The sequence below is a fragment of the Gossypium raimondii genome, chromosome 6, assembly GCF_025698545.1.
Source record: "Gossypium raimondii isolate GPD5lz chromosome 6, ASM2569854v1, whole genome shotgun sequence".
NCBI classification, from domain to species: Eukaryota; Viridiplantae; Streptophyta; class Magnoliopsida; order Malvales; family Malvaceae; genus Gossypium; species Gossypium raimondii.
This window is the reverse complement of record NC_068570.1, coordinates 45,047,329-45,065,554: the sequence shown is the minus strand read 5'-3', so window position 1 is coordinate 45,065,554 and position 18,226 is coordinate 45,047,329. Positions and strand designations below refer to the sequence as shown.

General features: G+C 36.2%; 1 pseudogene; it reads right to left on the bottom strand.

The window, feature by feature from the left end:
- Positions 1-12,835: 12,835 nt before the first annotated feature.
- On the bottom strand, positions 12,836-13,766 carry LOC105772011 (uncharacterized; annotated as a pseudogene).
- Positions 13,767-18,226: the final 4,460 nt, after the last annotated feature.

The following is an 18,226-nucleotide window of genomic DNA, read 5'->3' as shown; positions in this document are numbered from 1 at the left end:
AAGGGAGCTTCAGTCTTTCCCAAGATTGATTTAAGATCGGAATACTATTAGTTGAAAGTAAGAGTTCTTGACTTACCGAAAACTACATTCCGTACACGTTATGGCCACTACGAATTTTTATTGATGCCCTTTGGATTGACGAATGCTCATGCGACATTTATGGATCTCATGAACACATCTTTATGCCCTACTTGGATCAATTCATGGTAGTTTTTATTGACGATGTTTTGATTTATTCAAAATCGGAAGCTGAAAATGAACAATATTTGTATTTTTTTTACAAGTTTTGTGGGAAAAAGAACTCTACGAGAAACTTAGTAAATGCAAAAGTTGCCTACGTGAAGTAGTATTTCTGTGGCATGTCATTCCTATGGATGGGATACGCGGGGTGTAACACCCCAAACCCAGCCTAGGAGTTATGGCCAAATTTGGCGGTGTCACAATGAGGTGTTTAGCGTAAAACTTGTTGTTGAAATCTTTAAAATCAATTCATCATTTTGTTATTAAACGGTGATTCGAAAACGAGTTTTTCAATTCCAAGCGTGCATTATTAAAAACTAATCACTTTTCAAACGTTATAAATTTTTCAAAATCTCATTTATTGCGAAAACGTGGTGTCTTTGAAAATGGTTACCTTTTGAAAACCTGTCTTATTCTACAACTATCAGTTTATATCAAACTAAATAAATAAAAATCCCAATTTAAAGTTTATAACTTTAAAGAGTCCTTTTTATATAAAAATACACAAATTCAGTTACTTATAAATCAAAAGCTAAAAAAGAAAGCTGATGTGGTTGTGTGGCCACCTTCGCACCGAATGAACTATGGCTGAGGATTACCTCCACAGTTAAGAGGAGAGGGTGAGTTTACGAAAACTCAGTGTGTAATCCCTTATCAAACAGTCGGCGTACAGAACAAAATCAGTTTAGGCGAGAGCCCTTTAACAGTAATAGTACAGTGTGGGCCTTAGCCCAATACAGAAACAGTGTGAGCCTAAGCCCGATACAGTATCAGTATGGTGCAAGTCTGCAAACCCATCCCAATCCAGCCAACACACCACCTGTACCAACCCAACACACCATGTGGGGACAGAGTCGACCTACCCAACCTTCACACCAATATCGCAGCATAGCTGCCAGTAGTAATAATGCAGTAGAGCTGCCAGTAGTCAGAATGGCTAAGAGCCGTAAACAGGATAGCTATAAGGTATAAACAGAATGGCTACAAGCCATAAGTACAGTAATGTGATTGGCACAAAGCCATCAGTAGCAGTGATATGATTGGGACACAACCATCAGTAACGGTAACATGATCGGTACAAAGCCATCAGTAGTAGTGATATGATCGACACACAGCCATCAGTAATAGTGAAATATGATCGGCACAAAACCATCAGTAACGGTACTATGATCGGCACAAAGCCATTAGTAACTGTACTATGATCGGTACAAAACCATCAATAACAGTACTATGATCGGTACAAAGCCATCAGTAGCATCGCAGCAAAGCTGCCAGCAATAGTATCGTAGCAAAGCTGCCAGTAATAGTATATGTAGCCAAGCCACTGGTAATAGTGATTGTGGCAGAGCCACCAGTACAGTACTTCCTCCATAACAGTATCCCAACCCTATGTAGTATGTCGTGTATGTAGAATGACATGCTCAGATTGAGTCATTCAAACTACAGACAAATCAGTCATACCAAACAAACACAAATCAGCCATTTAACCAAAGACAAAATAATCATTTAACCTCGAGGGGCAAAAATAGTCATTAACCCACCAGGGCATTACGATCATTTTACCCTACAGGGGTATTATGGTTATTTTACCCTATGAGGGGATTTCAGTATTCTACCCTATGGGGGTATTTCGGTCATTTTACCTTATCGAGGGTATTTTCGTCATTAACCCTTCGAGGGTATTTCGGTCATTTTACCCATCGAGGGTATTTCGATCATTTTACTCTTCGGGGGTATTTCAATTATTTTAGCCATCGAGGGTATTTCGGTCATTTTACCCATCGAGGGTATTTCGATCATTTTATCCATCGAGGGTATGTCGGTCATTTTACCCATTAGGGGTATTTCGGTCATTTTACCCTTCGAGAGTATTTTGGTCATTTTACCCATCGGGGGTATTTCGGTCATTTTACCCTTCGGGGGTATTTCGGTCCAAATATCGACCTCTCGAAAGGTCCGCAGTTGCCTCGAGCGACTCTTGTAACCTAATTGGTCACAATAGTGTAAATGGGCCCAAGGCCCATTACTCTACCCAAGTGAGCCCACTCGCTCGTATGGCCTGTTCAGCCCAGATTTCACCACGGCTATGAGAACTATATAGCCCAGTCTAGTATTTGCCACAAATAGTGGTTTCATTCGTAAGGGGCCCACAAGCCTATTGAGCCCACATGGCCCAACGTGGCCCATTACGGCCTAAGCCCATGAAAATACTCATGGAGGCCTCTATAGTTTATCGCCCATGATTCGTAGATTCGGCTTTCCACACGAACGATCGCACACTGGTGTGGTCTCAAACGTCGTATTTCAGCTTTTCAGCCTTTGCCGTTCTACAGTTACAGTGGGGAGTTTACACACCTGATGCAATTTGCAGATTCCCTTCGATATGAACACTCTTATTCCGCAAATCAATGATCATCGCACCTTTGGTTCCGAGGCAATGTGCCAATCAACCTCGACCACCACTAGTTAGGAATGGAAGCAATGCAGGTTGGAGAAAGCGATGAATACCTTGAAAGCTTCACCGATCTCCCCCATTCAGAATAAGGAACAAATGAGATGGATGATATATAGCTTAGCTCTCCACAACAACAACCTCTCCAAATCCCCATATTCTCTCCTCAAATCTCTCCAAATATCCCTCCTCAATTCAAACTCCTCCTTAGCTATGTTTTAGTCCAACTCCACCACCTACCCAGCTCAAGCAGCAAAATAAATATTTTATTGCGCACCCCAAGACTTGAACCTCAGACCTTACAGTTACACAACACGCCACCTTACCACTTGACCATAAGCTCTTTTTGTGATATAAAATAAACACTATTACTTATAAGGCCTATATGCTAGTGTCTAGATTCATTTAAGAGAAAAACTAAAAATTCTACAAAAGCGAAGACTTGAACCCAGGCTTCTCAAACACTCCCATACACACCCAAATCACTTAGCCATTAAAGCAAACAAGCAATTTGTGTAACTTCATTGCACAACTAAATATTTATGTGCAGTCTCCTAACTGTGCCATTGTTCAAAACCTATTTCTTCTAGGCCCAAAATTTGGACGTTACACGTGGATCTGAAATCCATTGTTTCCTTGGTTTACCTAGATACTACCGAAGATTCGTTAACAGATTTTCAAAGATAGCTTTGCCGAAGGTCAAGCTCCTCATCGAAGGTCAAGTCTGGCCTAACCTCAATCTCCTCAACAAAAACAACATACATGGGATCAGAGCGGTAGTGCATCAACATCGAGATGTGAAAAACATCACGAGTGCGGTCCAACTCCAGAGTAACTCCAACTGATAAGCGACAAGTCCCACGCATTTCAGAATGTGGTAAGGTTTAAGAAACCGAGGGCTCAGCTTGCCCTTGCGACCTAACCTCAAAACCTTTTTCCATGGTGAGACCCTGAGAAAAACTATGTCCCCCACAGAATACTCGATCTCACACCTCTTCAAATCCATATACAATTTCTACCTATCAGAAGCTACTTTTAAACGATCACGAATCAATCTAACATTATCCTCTAATTCAGAGACCAACTTGGACCCAGAACACGTTGCTCACCCAACTTAGTCCAACATAAAGGAGTGCAACACTTACGACTGTACTCCGCTAATGGCAAGTCTCCTCCCAACTGCCTCAAAAATCAATAACACAGCTCCTCAACATGTCTTACAATATTTGAATCACCCTCTCCGACTAACCATCTGTCTCAGGATGGAAAGCAGTACTGAAGTCTAATCTTGAACCCAGAATCTCATGAAGCTTTTTCCAGAACCGAAACATGAAACAAGGATCTTGATCGAAAATGATGGAGATAGGTACCCCGTGCAGTCTCACTATTTCTGATATGTAGAGCTTGGCTAATTTCTGAAGAGAAAAGTCTATCCTTACCGGGATGAAGTGAGTAGACTTGGTCAATCGATCCACGATGACCTAGACATAATCCTTTTTAGTGGGTGTTAGAGGCAACCCACTAACGAAGTCCATCGTTACTCGCTCTCATTTCCATAGCGGTATCTTAACTGGCTGCAGCAGACCCGAAGGTAACTGATGCTCAGCCTTAACCTGCTGACAAGTCAAATAGCGAGCAACGAAGTTGGTAACCTCACGCTTCAACACTGGCCACCAATATAACTCACGGAGGTCTCGGTACATCTTATTTCCACCAGGATGCATAGCGTAAGGGATACTATGTGCCTTTCTCAATATGGCCTGTCTCAAATCAGTATCATTCAAAACATAGATTCTCCCAAAGAAACAAAGTACCCCATCACTGTTCAGTCCAAAATTCGTAGTACTACCACCCTCAATCTGTCAGAATCGAAGACCCGACGACTCATCCTCCAATTGCTTACCCTTAATCTGCTCAATCCATGACGGCTTAACTTGAAGCTCAGCTAATAAACTATCATCATCAAATAAACTTAGGTGAGCAAATATCGCCCTCAAATCAATTATAGTCCTACGGCTTAGTGCATCAGCCACTACATTGGCCTTACCAGAGTGGTACTCAATGGTGCAGTCATAGTCTTTAAGCAGCTCAATCCATCTGCGCTGCCTAAGATTAAGTTCCTTCTGAGTGAGGAGATACTTGAGGCTCTTATGATCAGTGTAGATAATACACTTCTCACTATACAAATAATGCATCTCGATTTTCAGTTCGAATACCACAGTGGCCAACTCCAAGTCATGCGTCGGATAATTCACCTCATGGGGCTTAAGCTGACAAGACACATAGGCTACCAACTTACCATCGTGCATCAACACACATTGCTAACCAACATGTGATGCATCACTATAAATAGCGAACTCCTTTCCAGGCTCCGGTTGTATCAGAATAGGGGTCTCAGTTAGTAAAGTCTTAAGCTTCTCATATCTATCTTATTGCGCATTAGTCCAGTTAAGTGGCACACCCTTACGTAGCAGTTTAGTCAAGGGTTCTGCAATCAATGAAAAACCATCTACAAATCGTTGATAATATCCCGCCAGTCCTAGAAAACTGCGGATCTCAGACATGTTCTCATAGGCTGCTTCTACTCCAATACAGCCTCAATCTTTCTAGGATGAAATTGAATCCCCTCAGTCGAAACTACATGACCAAGAAATGTCTCCTCACACAGCCAGAACTCGTACTTACTAAACTTAGCATAAAGCTGTTTCCCCCTCAAAGTTTGAAAAACGACTCAAAGGTGCTCATCATGCTCATCCTTGGTCCTCGAGTAAACCAGTATACCTTCGATGAATACCACCACAAACCGATCCAGATAAGGCTAGAAAACTCGATTCATTAAATCCATGAAAGCTGCTAGTGCATTAGTCAATTTGGACGGCACCACTAGGAACTCGTAGTGACCATAACGAGTCCTAAACGCTGTCTTATGAACATCAGCCTCCTTAACCCTTAATTGATGATATCCAGATCGGAGGTCAATCTTGGAGAAAACTAAAGCTCCTCAAAACTGGTCAAACAGATCATCAATCCATGGTAGAGAGTACTTGTTCTTAATGGTTATCTTGTTCAGTTCCTGGTACTCAATGCACATCCGCATCGATCCATCCTTCTTCTTTACAAAAGTACCGGTGCTCCCGATAGAAACATACTGGGGTGGATGAACCCACAATCCAATAACTCCTAAATCTGAGCCTTAAGCTCCGTAAGCTCTTTTGATGTCATTCGATAAAGGGGCTATAGACACCGGAGCTGTACCAGAAATGAGCTCTATCCCAAACTCCACTTCACGATTCAGAGGTAAACCTGGTACCTCCTCAGGCAAGACGTCTGGAACATCCTTTACCGTTCTGATATCCTTAACTATAGAGTCCCTAGAATCCGAAACACTTACATGACCAAGAATGAACCACATCCCTTATGAACCAACTTCTCCCCCACCAGCGCAAAGATCACATTAGATAAGTAGTTCCGACGTTCTCCAATCATGACTACCTCCATATCCTCCTCGGCGATTTTTGCCTTCTTGACCAAGGCAGAAAGATCTCACTCCCTCTACGGGGCTATCAGGACTCTAAAATTATCTCTGAGGCTATCCTCAAAGCAGACACATTGCTCATACTCAAATGCCAGCATACCTCGCGCATAGCGGCTCAGTCTCAGAAACTCGGCCTCATGTTCAGCCACTGATCGATCCCCCGATGTCAGATTCAAAAACTCCCTTCTATGTACATCCATATTACTAGCTCCGACATATTTCCCCTAGAAGGCGATCTTAAAGCACTCACAGGTCAGACGTTAGGGCTGAGTGCCCTCCTTAACAGTCAGCCACCACTGATTAGCCTCGTCCCGCAGTAGCGAGACTGCACCCTTTAATTTCAGCTCCATTGAACCGAAGTCATTTCGTAACTGACCATCGGCCCCCAAATCCAGTATTGGGCCCAATGACCCTTTCCAAAATCTTTAGCATAGCCTAGGACAATGCATCGTCCCCAACCATGCAATCTTGAGACACAGTCTCAGTAGCAAGTGACACAGTCTCGTATCCAAATTTGGCAGGCAGCCCGATGACAAGGTCTTAGCTCGAGCCCCTCCATGGCCTTTACCTTAGCCTCTAGTACCCCATCCGCGGATACCTTATGCACTCATCGTAGAATTCGTAGCTTTTCTGCGTTAACAGTTTTATGAATCAGTTACAGTTTTGATATCTATTAGTAGATATTTTATGCAAAATAGTATCAGAAGTTTAGAGTTTGTTATCACGAATCGTACTCTTACTACAGTGTTTAGTTTCGCTACTGTTTTCAGTATACACTATCTACAGTGTTGTCAGTACAGTGTACTACCTATAGTAGTTTCAGAATATACTACTCATATTTTCAAAAACTTATTAGAGTTTTTAGAACACTTACAGAATCGGTGCCGAAGACTCAGTGTACCACATACTTAGTCAAAAATATTTCAAACCATTTAAAAATCATCTCTTTAAAACCAAGTTTTAAAACCCAAATTCACAGCCGAGTTTTGTAACTTGGCTCTGATACCACTAAATGTAACACCCCAAACTCGGCCTAAATGTTATGGCCGAATCTGACAATCTCACATGGAAAGGGATTTGAAGACAAGATTGTCAAGTTTAAAAATTGTTACAGTAAGTTAGCTTTTATTTAATTCCAAAAAAGCAAAAATATAGTTGATTTGCTTTAAAACTTGTCTTTTAACGGAAGCTTTTGTAACCAATTAATTTGGGAAAAATCATTTCTATTTATGAAAAACCTTAGTTTTTAGAAAAAAAATCGTGTTTTGTGGAGTTGCAGTTTTAAAAAAATCCATAAAAACAGTATAAGGTCCCAAATTTAAAGCCAACTAGTCCATAGTCCAGAAGACACATAAAAAACCACAAATAAGTAATAAATTCTAGGCATTAAAGGAAAACAGTCAAAAATTTATGTGTGGCTATCGCCAAGTCCTCCGCTGCACCGACCAGTCAAGTCTGGGGATTACCTGTATAGATTAAAGAGAGAAAGGGTGAGTTTCACAAACTCAGTGTGTAATCCCCATAGTATACATCCATACAGATAATCAACAGAATTTAGTCCGATACAGTCTGGGGCCCGTGCCCATCACAGAATCAGTTTGGGCCTTAGCCCATTCAGATACAGTCTCACAAATACATTAGGGCCTTAGCCCATATCAGATACAGAATGCAAATACAGTAAATCAGAATCCTACCCACTAGCCTCTACACACCATCTTCGTCCAACTGTACACACCATGTGGGGATTAAATCAACCCACCCATCTCTAAACACCACCCACCCATCTCTAAGTAAAGCTTATCGACCCTAGAAGAGGTCCACAGTCGACTTGGGCGACCCGTGCAACCTTACAGAACTTTTAAGAAAAATGGGCTCACATGCCCATGTGGCCTACTCGGTCCAAATTGGCCTTGGCCACATGATCCATTTTTAATGTAACACGTGCTAGTTAATTAGTCATATATGTTTTCACTATTCACTTATATATTCCGTCAAAGTTGTCTATTTGAGTTACTATTACTAAATTATTTATATCTTGAGCTATAGAATTCTGAATTAAGATCTGTATGATGTCTTTAAAACTAGACTCAAATACCTTTCTACCATCAAATTTTTAGAATTTTTGGTTTTGCCAATAAGTACAGTAAAATCTTCAAACTTACCCCTGTTCTGCTATCTAACAGCTTCGTTACTTCTTTGCTAAAAATTAATTATCTCTTACTACAAAATTTGGACGATGTTTCCATTTATTTCTATTGAAAATAGACTCATTAATAATTTAAACATGTACATTTTAACCCCTAATTATTTTTCTCCGATTTTTGATGATTTTCCAAACTCAGAATAGGGGAACCCGAATTCAATCTGACCTTATCTCACAAAGTTTATTATACCTCACGATTTACAATTTCCTTACTTACATTGTTTCTTCTATGAGAAACTAGACTCAATAAGATTTAATTCCATATTTTGTTCATTCTCTATTTCAAATTCCACAATTTATAGTGATTTTTCAAATTTAGTGTACTGTTGTTGTCCAAACAAGAAACAATTTTGGCTTTTCGCTGAATCCCTTTTTTTTTTTTTTACATTTCTGGTACACACCTTATTTTGTTTGATGCTAAAATAGTCTCTGAGCACTCCAAAGCCAATAATCAAGACACTCAACATCAATTTAATGGATTTACAAGTGAATTGACAACCAAGAACGAACTGAAACCCAACTTACCACCAACGATAACCCTCCGTTTAACTGTTGTTAAGATGAGAACACTGAATTTACCAGTCCGAGCATCCCCCTATGCCCAAATCGCAGAAAAAAATATTACCACTTCAGTCATTAAAAGATTCATGATAGAAACAATGAGAAACACTTACCGAAACTAAACGAGCAGTAACCGCATGCAAAAACAAAGGAAAATAAATGGATTAGGGAAAAATCAAGAAGAAGAGAAAGAAGAGAAATATGGAAAACTTGGAGAATTTCGGCAAGAGGAGAGGGAGAAGAATAGACGGTAGAATATTCTTTTGGAAAAGAGAGTCAAAATTCAGTGATGGGAAAAAATAAAATAAAATCCAGATAACCTTCAAAATCCCTTAATCTTCTCCTTTAATTCCCAATACACATCCACTACTTAGAATCCCCCTATTACCCAACTCTATCCACTGCATAGGGATTCGAACACAAGACCTCTACCATAATAACACACCATTTAACCACCAGACTAGCAGGCCCATTCTGATGTAATTTACCCAACAATCAAATAAAAGCCTACTAAACAAGAGTAAGACCTAATTCTTTCAAAATACCAAAATTTGCCGAAACGAAGGCTTGAACTTGGGACCTCCCAAGCACTCATCTAGAACACAGAACCACTAAAGCTAACAGATATTTGTGTCATATTTTCACAATAACGAGATTAGAAATTTTGGGGTATTACAAGAAAAATTGACTTAAAGCAAAAAAATAAGTGAAAAAGTGGTATTTATACCTAGGTTAAAAGTGACAGAAAAATAGGGAGAAGGAGAAAAATTAGCAAAATTAAGCTATTTTGCAAGGGAAAGGAATCGAACTTGACTTTCTAAGTGAATTGCATTGTCTCCTTATTTTCTTTTAACCACTAGTCCAATTACTCATTATTGAAATAATTTTACCAAATTTAAACCAAAAATTTGGGATGTTACATGTTTGAAGAAAAATTTGCTAAAAAATAAATATGGTGCAAGGGAAGGAATATGAACTTGGGTTTCAAGGACAAATTCAATAACACTTAACCAACAGACCAGTAACTCATTTTTTTCCCTAAAAATGTAAAAATAGTCTAAAAAAATTAGGGCGTGATCTCTCTATCTTGGTTCACAAATCTAATTCTACTAACCACCAATTTTTGGGGTGTGATAGAAATTGTAATTCCCAGAAAATAAAATGATACGAGTCTCGAGACCGAATTCCAGGCCCATGCATATGATGGGCTTACACTACCTCAAGGCTCAACTACAAGCTCAAAGGTCAAGCAAATCAAACCAAGATTTGATCAAAGCCAGTATGTGAGGATGAATATTTTTGAGTAAACGATGAATGATACATGCACGGAATGGGTGAAATGTATTAGTCAATTCAACCAAGCTGTTAATTTTCAACCTGTTAATTTTCAACCTGAAAAGAATAGTCAACTTTCAACAAATTTTTGGATGGGGTCCAAACATTTTTGGATTAATACGTCTGCACAGTGCTTGAAGATCTATCTCTTAGTTTCTAAATGCACTTTGAATTACTTGATTTCAAGTTTCGTAACTCAAGTTATGACTATTTTAATGAATATTGCGCAAGTAGAATTTCTAGACGGGATTATTACAAAAGTTACAAGTTTCAAGCTTTTAATTTGAGTTTAAATCATATTGGGTTCGATTTTTAGACTTAATTTTTAATATATATAAGCCCGATATTATATTTTTCAGCTCTTATGATTTTATTATTTTTATTTCGAATTTTTTATAATTATTAAGTATTTTAAGTTATTTAGGAGTTTTATGTCAATAAGAAAGTTTAGTTTAAAACTACTTCTTGTTTAGGTTAATTAGAGTTCTAGTATATTTAAGAGTTTGATTTGGATTTATTTAACTAGCCTATATAAAGGCATTCACATTGTATACAAGAAAGAATTGATTATTATTCAACTTCTTTTTGAGTTAATAAATTCACTTTGAGTTAAGAAATTTTCATTCAAATAAATCGATCATATGATGCCCACAAGCTTGATCATCTTCATTTGTAGAGTTCTCAACAAAAGAGAAGAAAATCTATAATAAAATTTTATTTTAAATAAAAGAGGAAAAAACTAATTTACAAATAATATGTAAAGTAGGTTATGGTCTACCCTAATCTACCACTTATTAAAAAAGACTCATAAAGCGATATTTGTAGTGTTTGCTAAATTAACCGACAAAAGACAAGTATGCCCTCAATAAAAATCTAATTTGAAGCTTGTTTGAATGCAAATTACTCCTGAGCAAGGGGTCAAGGTCGTGACATCCTCAACAAAGTATGCATTTTGCACTCTTGGTCTCTCAGTGTTGCGATAAAGGCCTTTGGTGTCACAACGTTATCCCTAAAAGACTTGACATCTTCATCTACAAGGGTTGTGGTCAGTGTTGCACCATAAATGGCTTAATGTGGTAACCAAGAGTACTAGTGTTGCAACATCAACTCCTTGGTGTCACAACATTAGAGAAAGTTCCCTCAATTGTGCAATTTGGTGAAGTACACTCGATTGATAGAAAGACCTTGGTTCTAGTTTAGGCTCTTCTTCTCATTTTTTCATCCAACCAAGTTCTTGAAACAAGCTCAGCTTAAAGGTTAAGTTCCTAATGGCATAAACTTCCCATTTTATTCCAAAAAGCATAAAAATGCAATAAAAACTAAGATTAAACATAAAATCTAATCATTGTAGAAAAGTAATATAAAAAGACAAAATACTCTAGAACAAACTCTTTAAGTGTTTGAAGAGCTTAATTTGATGTATATAAATATATTAGATCAAATTGCTACACTTAAGTCTTTACTTGTCCTCAAACAAACACACCAAAGACACATAAGATGTCCCATGAAATATATTGACAACAAGACACATGGCAATTTAATATTGAATATGCATAGACATATCTAACATACAACTTAGGATTGATGTTTAACTAACTTAAGTACTTCAAAAATAAATCTACCTAGTTCACTAAGTTAAAGAGTTAACATACCTCGAGGCAATTAAAGTATATACATACTCAATCATGTTAATCCATCAAAATAAAGTATATAGATGTAGAGTATACACAAAATGTGAATAAAAAATTCATTAAGCTAACTTTAAACAACCCAAGAAGATCATGTAAAAGAAATGTCTAGATCCCACAAGATTTTAGGCTTGTAACGTACTGAGGCTTAGGATGGTTTGAATTCAAAGTAAAGGATATCTCAAAATAGTTCAAACACTAGAAACGATGAATCACATGACATTGTGCCCTTTTCTTCCCCATATTGACCATTTTTCTTACCTTCTTATCTCTTCTTCTCTCATATCCCTTTTATCACTAAATTATGGAGGATACCATTCAATATTAGTAGGTACAAAAGCTAGAAAGTTTAAGGGTCCATTTGTTTGACTGAAAATGGTTTCTAGAAAATAAATTCTGGAAAAGTTAATATTTCCTTGTCTTTGAATGGGTCTATGTAAAATATTTTCTGTCATTTGCAGATATCTTGAAAATATTTCATAAAAGCTGTTTGAAATTAAACAAACATACATTTGAGAATTTATTATTTTTCATTGTTTAAATTAGTTGATTCTTATCTATTAAATTTATATTTTGTTTTTACATATATTGCAATGATTTATTTATAAATAAATACATTAAATTAAATATATTAACAATCATAAATTGAAAACAACCAACGTAAATAGATGATTCCTAATTGTGTTATAAAAAAACAAATATTTAATAATAATAAATTAACTTCCGAACCACAATTAATAGTACAAATTTTGATACCGAAAATAATATATAAAGAATGAAAGAATTAACAAGTTTTTGGAATAAATTCCAATTTTTTTATTAAGAGCTTTATATCTCCATTTCTCTTTCTCTAAAAAATCAACATCCGAGAACCTTGAAACAAATACCCAAAGCCTATAAATGTGTTCAAAACTAGAAAGGAACCCAATTGCAACTATAACAACATCTAACCCAGGCTAAAACTTATCTTTTTTCCTTCATTTCTTCATGTTTAACACTGAACCATATGTGTTATAATCACCCAATGCATAATGAAATATTGTTCTTATTAGTCAGTTTTTGCACTAATACAGGATCAATCCTTCCCCTTTCCAATCAAATACATTTAAAGCCACTGCTGGACCTTGGTCAAACATTACTTTTGGACCATAGATTTTGACAACAAGGATTCCGATTTTTGAATGTGGATGTTGGAGACTCATCAATGCATTGACCAACCAGTTAATCAAGCTCTTTGCTCTGCTACTTATAAGTACAAGACCTAATGAATATGCATGGTCCAAGGCATTGCATTGTAAGGTGTTGCTGATTCTTGAATCTATTATTTCCACAATTTCATGCAATGGTGCCTTTCCTTTCAGTGATCCAAGCTTCAATGGTGGAACAAGGCTCACGATCCCAACATTAGTGGTTGAACCTTTCAAAGCAGATGAACTAATGGATTTCTTGATAAACAAGTAGCAAAACCCCAGTGGGTTTTGACAAAAAAACTCTAAAAAATGAACAAATAAGGAAATCAGGATCAAACAGTGAAAGCCCTAAAGTCTCCATTTCTTTCGCACCTAATGCAGTTGCATCAAGCAATACTTGCCATCCATTTTCTTGAGCTAAACTCATCCATGTATATGAATATCTAGACCCAGTAACATTTGATTGAAGTGGAGTGACAAATAACCCTCCCTTTTTCATTATCTTCTTCCTTAACTTCTCTGTTTGAATTTACAGATTAGGCCATACAAAACAAGCTGACATATCTGGCATGAAATTTATTCCAAACACATATGAACAATAGGAGTGATTACCTAGGACACAAAATTAAACACTATCATTCAATTAAATCAAAATACATCTACAGACTAATAGACAAACTTAAACTTATGCTAAAATCAATGATTAAATTCCTTTTTTTTCTTAACAACCCCTTTTCCTTATTTTCTATACATTTCCTTTTATCGACTTATCTCTCCTTTATAAATAATCATTAACCCAAACCCAAATCTTTCTCCATATCTCTCACTCTCACTTTTTCTCATATCAATTTTCTATAATAGTCGAATTCAAGACATGGTGCTAAAGGGCATTACTTTGCCCATTATTACATTGTTCCTAGCTTTGGGAATCTAGGCTGGGCTTTTACATCATGTTAGTAAAGCCAATTTCCCAGAAGGCTTCATTTTTGGGATTTCCTCTTCTACTTTCCAGGTTGTTTGTTTGTTCTTGTTTTTCCAGTAAACTATCCATGAAAGTTTTAGTCTTTCTAACCTTCGAGAGAGGAAGATGAACGCAGTCGTCGACTGGTGCAGTGTAGGTTTTGACAATGAAAGGCGAAAAAGCGTAAACCAAATACCCACGCTGGTGACTGGTGCTGAGAACTGTTGTTGGCTGGCTACAAGCATTAGATCAAGGTGGCAAGGAAGGGGGAAGGGGAAGAGGAAGAGGCTTCATTTGCTTGTGAAGAGAAAAACTTTAGAAAATGTCTTACCAAAATGAAAAGGGTAAGATGTTTTCCTAAAATAAGCGTTTCTTTTCACATTTTTTGGAGGTGATTTTATGGTGGGAGTTCATTTTCCACCAAACAAAAAGTGGAAACCAATGAAAATGTTTCTGTAAAAGATTTTACAGGTAAACAAACACAACCTAAGTGTAACAACATATTTTCAGTGGTGTCAAAAATAGTAGTTTTAGGACCACAGTTTTGACAAAAGAGTCAGAAAATATTATTAATTTAATATTTACGAGTATTTATTAAAGTCATAATAAATTTTATTTAAGAAATTATAATGTTTAAATAGTTAATTAAGTAAAAATGATTAAATCGTAAAAGTTACAAAAGTTAAATTTTATTTGTTAAATGTGTTAAATGACTATAAATTCTTGATTTGTTGGGTTTAATTGATAATTACACCATTTCTATAGCTAATGGACGATTTTTTCTAGTATTCTGTTAAATTGTAAGTTAGAATGTTAATGAAAAAATGGTAATTAGCTTAATAAATTGAAATAATTAAACAAAGAAAAGAACAACCGTCTTCTCCATTCCTTCTTTTGACCAAATACACCATGGAAGGAGAAGCTTAGAGGTTCGGCTAGAGTTCTTAATGCATGTTTTTGTGATCGTTTTAGCTTAATCTAGCTAACTTAAGGGTCAATTCATAAAACTTTTAAAAGTTTAGGGATTTACCATGAATGAATTGGGTATGTTTGTGAACTTCGTTGATGGATTAATAAGATTGGTAGTTAAACATAAATGTTTGGTTGAGTGATTTTTGATAATTTTAATGTTTAGGGACCCATTGAAACAACTTTAACCCATACACGTCGCCAGATTAGGGTTATGGAGCATTACTGTACAAAAGGAACATTTGAACATAATTTCATTCACTATCATAAACATGTCATTTGAGCCATTCAAAACATGCATCATAAGACAACCAAAATGACACAATCTAGCAAGGTATCAAATGGTACAAACCAAGCTAACTTCACAAATTAAACATACCAAATCATCAACTAAACATTCAATTAAATACAATTACAAGTCCACCTATACATGTCATTATAACGTTGGCCAAAATATTCAAAAACTACTGGTATTTATGTTGGATAGTGTGATAGATCTTTGACGAGCTTCCAATAATCTATAAAACATAAGAAAGAAACTACGTAAGCAAATAATGCTTAGTAAGCTCATGTAACATAAACACAAATTACCATTTCATTTGCGTAATGTAAATAGCATAATTATAACACCAACTAAAACCATAAGCTTGCCACAATGCTCATACAACATCATCAAATCCACAAGTTAATGCATTTGTACATGGTTCAAATGAATTCATCCATAACAAGTAATTTACACATGTATTCACATCATTTAGATCACCATTCCTTTTCATAGGTTCATGATACATTTAATTTGAACATTTACCATTTCATTTCCTTTTCATACTTGTTGAATCATCTAGAATTTCATCGAATACTCGGGAAAGCTCACACGAAGTGTGCCTTTACATAACCGTAACCTTTCCTTTACATCATTGCTCACACGAGCTGTGAAATGGGCCTACTCACACGAGCTGCGGGTCAGAATGTAAGGTACACGATATTGCTCACATGAGTTGTGGAGTATCCGCAACAAATACAGGACCTCAACCATCGGCAGGACATTCAAGACCAGCACTCGAAACATGAAATTCCTAATAACATGTCATTTGTATCCTACAAATTCCTAAGGTTCAGCCAGGACTCGATAACCGTCATAACATTGATTTATTCATTCATCGATTAAGTTACATTATAATAATATAGTAACATACGATTTGAAAAAACATTAATACGATAACCATTTATACGAACTTACCTCGACAACTAGAGGCGAGAAGGTTAAATCGAGCAAGTTCGAAGCTTTAGCTTTTCCTCGATCTAGGTTCGTATGTGGTTTATCTTGATCTAAATAGATAGATATATTCAATTAAGTACTTTAATTAACCTTAAACATTCAATTCAATCCACATTTCACATTTATGCAAAATTGCCATTTCGCCCCTAACATTTTAACTTTTTCACAAACTAGTCCTTAAGCTTCTAAATTGTAATATAATCATTTTAATCCTCCATTCAAGCTAACCAAATTTATTAGGAGTTAGATCAATCCAAATAAACCATCATGTCATAAATTTAACATGAATTTTTACCATTTTACTAATCAATCCCTAAATGTAAATTTCATCAAAAATCAATTTACAAAACTTGTTTATTTATCAATAAAGATTCATAATCTAGCATTTAACATCAAGAACCATTCAAAAACATTCATGGAATAACCCTCAACCTTTAATGATTTTCCAAATTGATCATTGGGCTAGCTAGATTAAGCTAAAACGACCTTAAAAGCATAAAAATTATTAAAAACGAGGCTCGAAATCACTTACATGCACACACCAAAGCTAGTCGAACCACAAAGTCCTAACAATGGCTATTTTTCCCTTCAAATTTTGTGGAGATAAAGACTAAAGATGATACCATCTTTTAATTCCTTTTTGTTATTAGCTTATTTACCTAATTACCAAATTATACTTTAAAAACTTTAATAATTTCATTGAAACCATGTCCATAAACATCCACTATCACCTCAATTGCTTTATTTACCATCCAAGTCTTTTATTTAAAGGTTTCGTAGCCATTTGACCCTTTTAACTAATGAAACTCTACTTTTACACTATTTACGTTTTAGTTCTTTTCACTTAATTAATCATGCAAACATCAAAATTTTTAAAAAAAATTTTAATGCAACCCTAAATAATCTAGTAAAAATTGAAATAATAAAATAATAATAATTTAGTCATTGGATTTGTGGTCCTGAAACTACTATTCCGATTTCACTAAAAACGGGTTGTTACAACTTCCTCCTTAAAGGAATTTTTTTCCTAAAAAATCTTACCAGAAAATAGGTTCGGGTATTGCACTTTTATAGTTTCTTCCGGTTCCTAGGTAGCATCTTCTCTTCCATGTCATTGCCAGAGAACTGTAACTAAAGCTGTACTTTTATTTCTCAATTCTTTAACTTCTCGAGCTAGAATTCTGATTGGTTCTTCACTATATGTCATATTTGGCTGAATCTCAACATCTACAAGTGAAACCACATGTGAAGGATCTGATCGATACCGTCATAACATCGATACATGAAATACACTATGAATCTTTTCTAACTCTGACGGTAAGGCCAATCGGTAAGCTACTGGTCCAATCCTCTCCATGATCTCGTATAGTCTAATAAACCGTGGACTACGCTTTCCTCTTCGGCCAAATTGAAGAACTTTCTTCCAAGGTGGTACTTTTAGAAACACCTTGTCGTCGACTTGAAGCTCTGTATCTTATTTTTTCAAATCTGCGTAAGATTTCTGACGATTAGAAGCCACTTTCAAACTGTTACATATCACTTTGACCTTTTCTTTAGTTTCTCGAATAAAATCAACACTGAATAATTTTTCTCACTTAGCTTAGTCCAGTATAATGGAGTTTGATATTTTCAACCATATAAGGCTTTGTACGATGTCATTTTCATGCTCTCCTGATAACTATTATTGTATGCAAATTACCTTCAAACTCTAAAACTCTAAAACTCATTTTCATGCTCGCCTGATATTTTCAACTATATAAAGCTTTGTATGGTAGAAATCTCTCCCAATTACCTTCAAACTCTAAAACTCTAA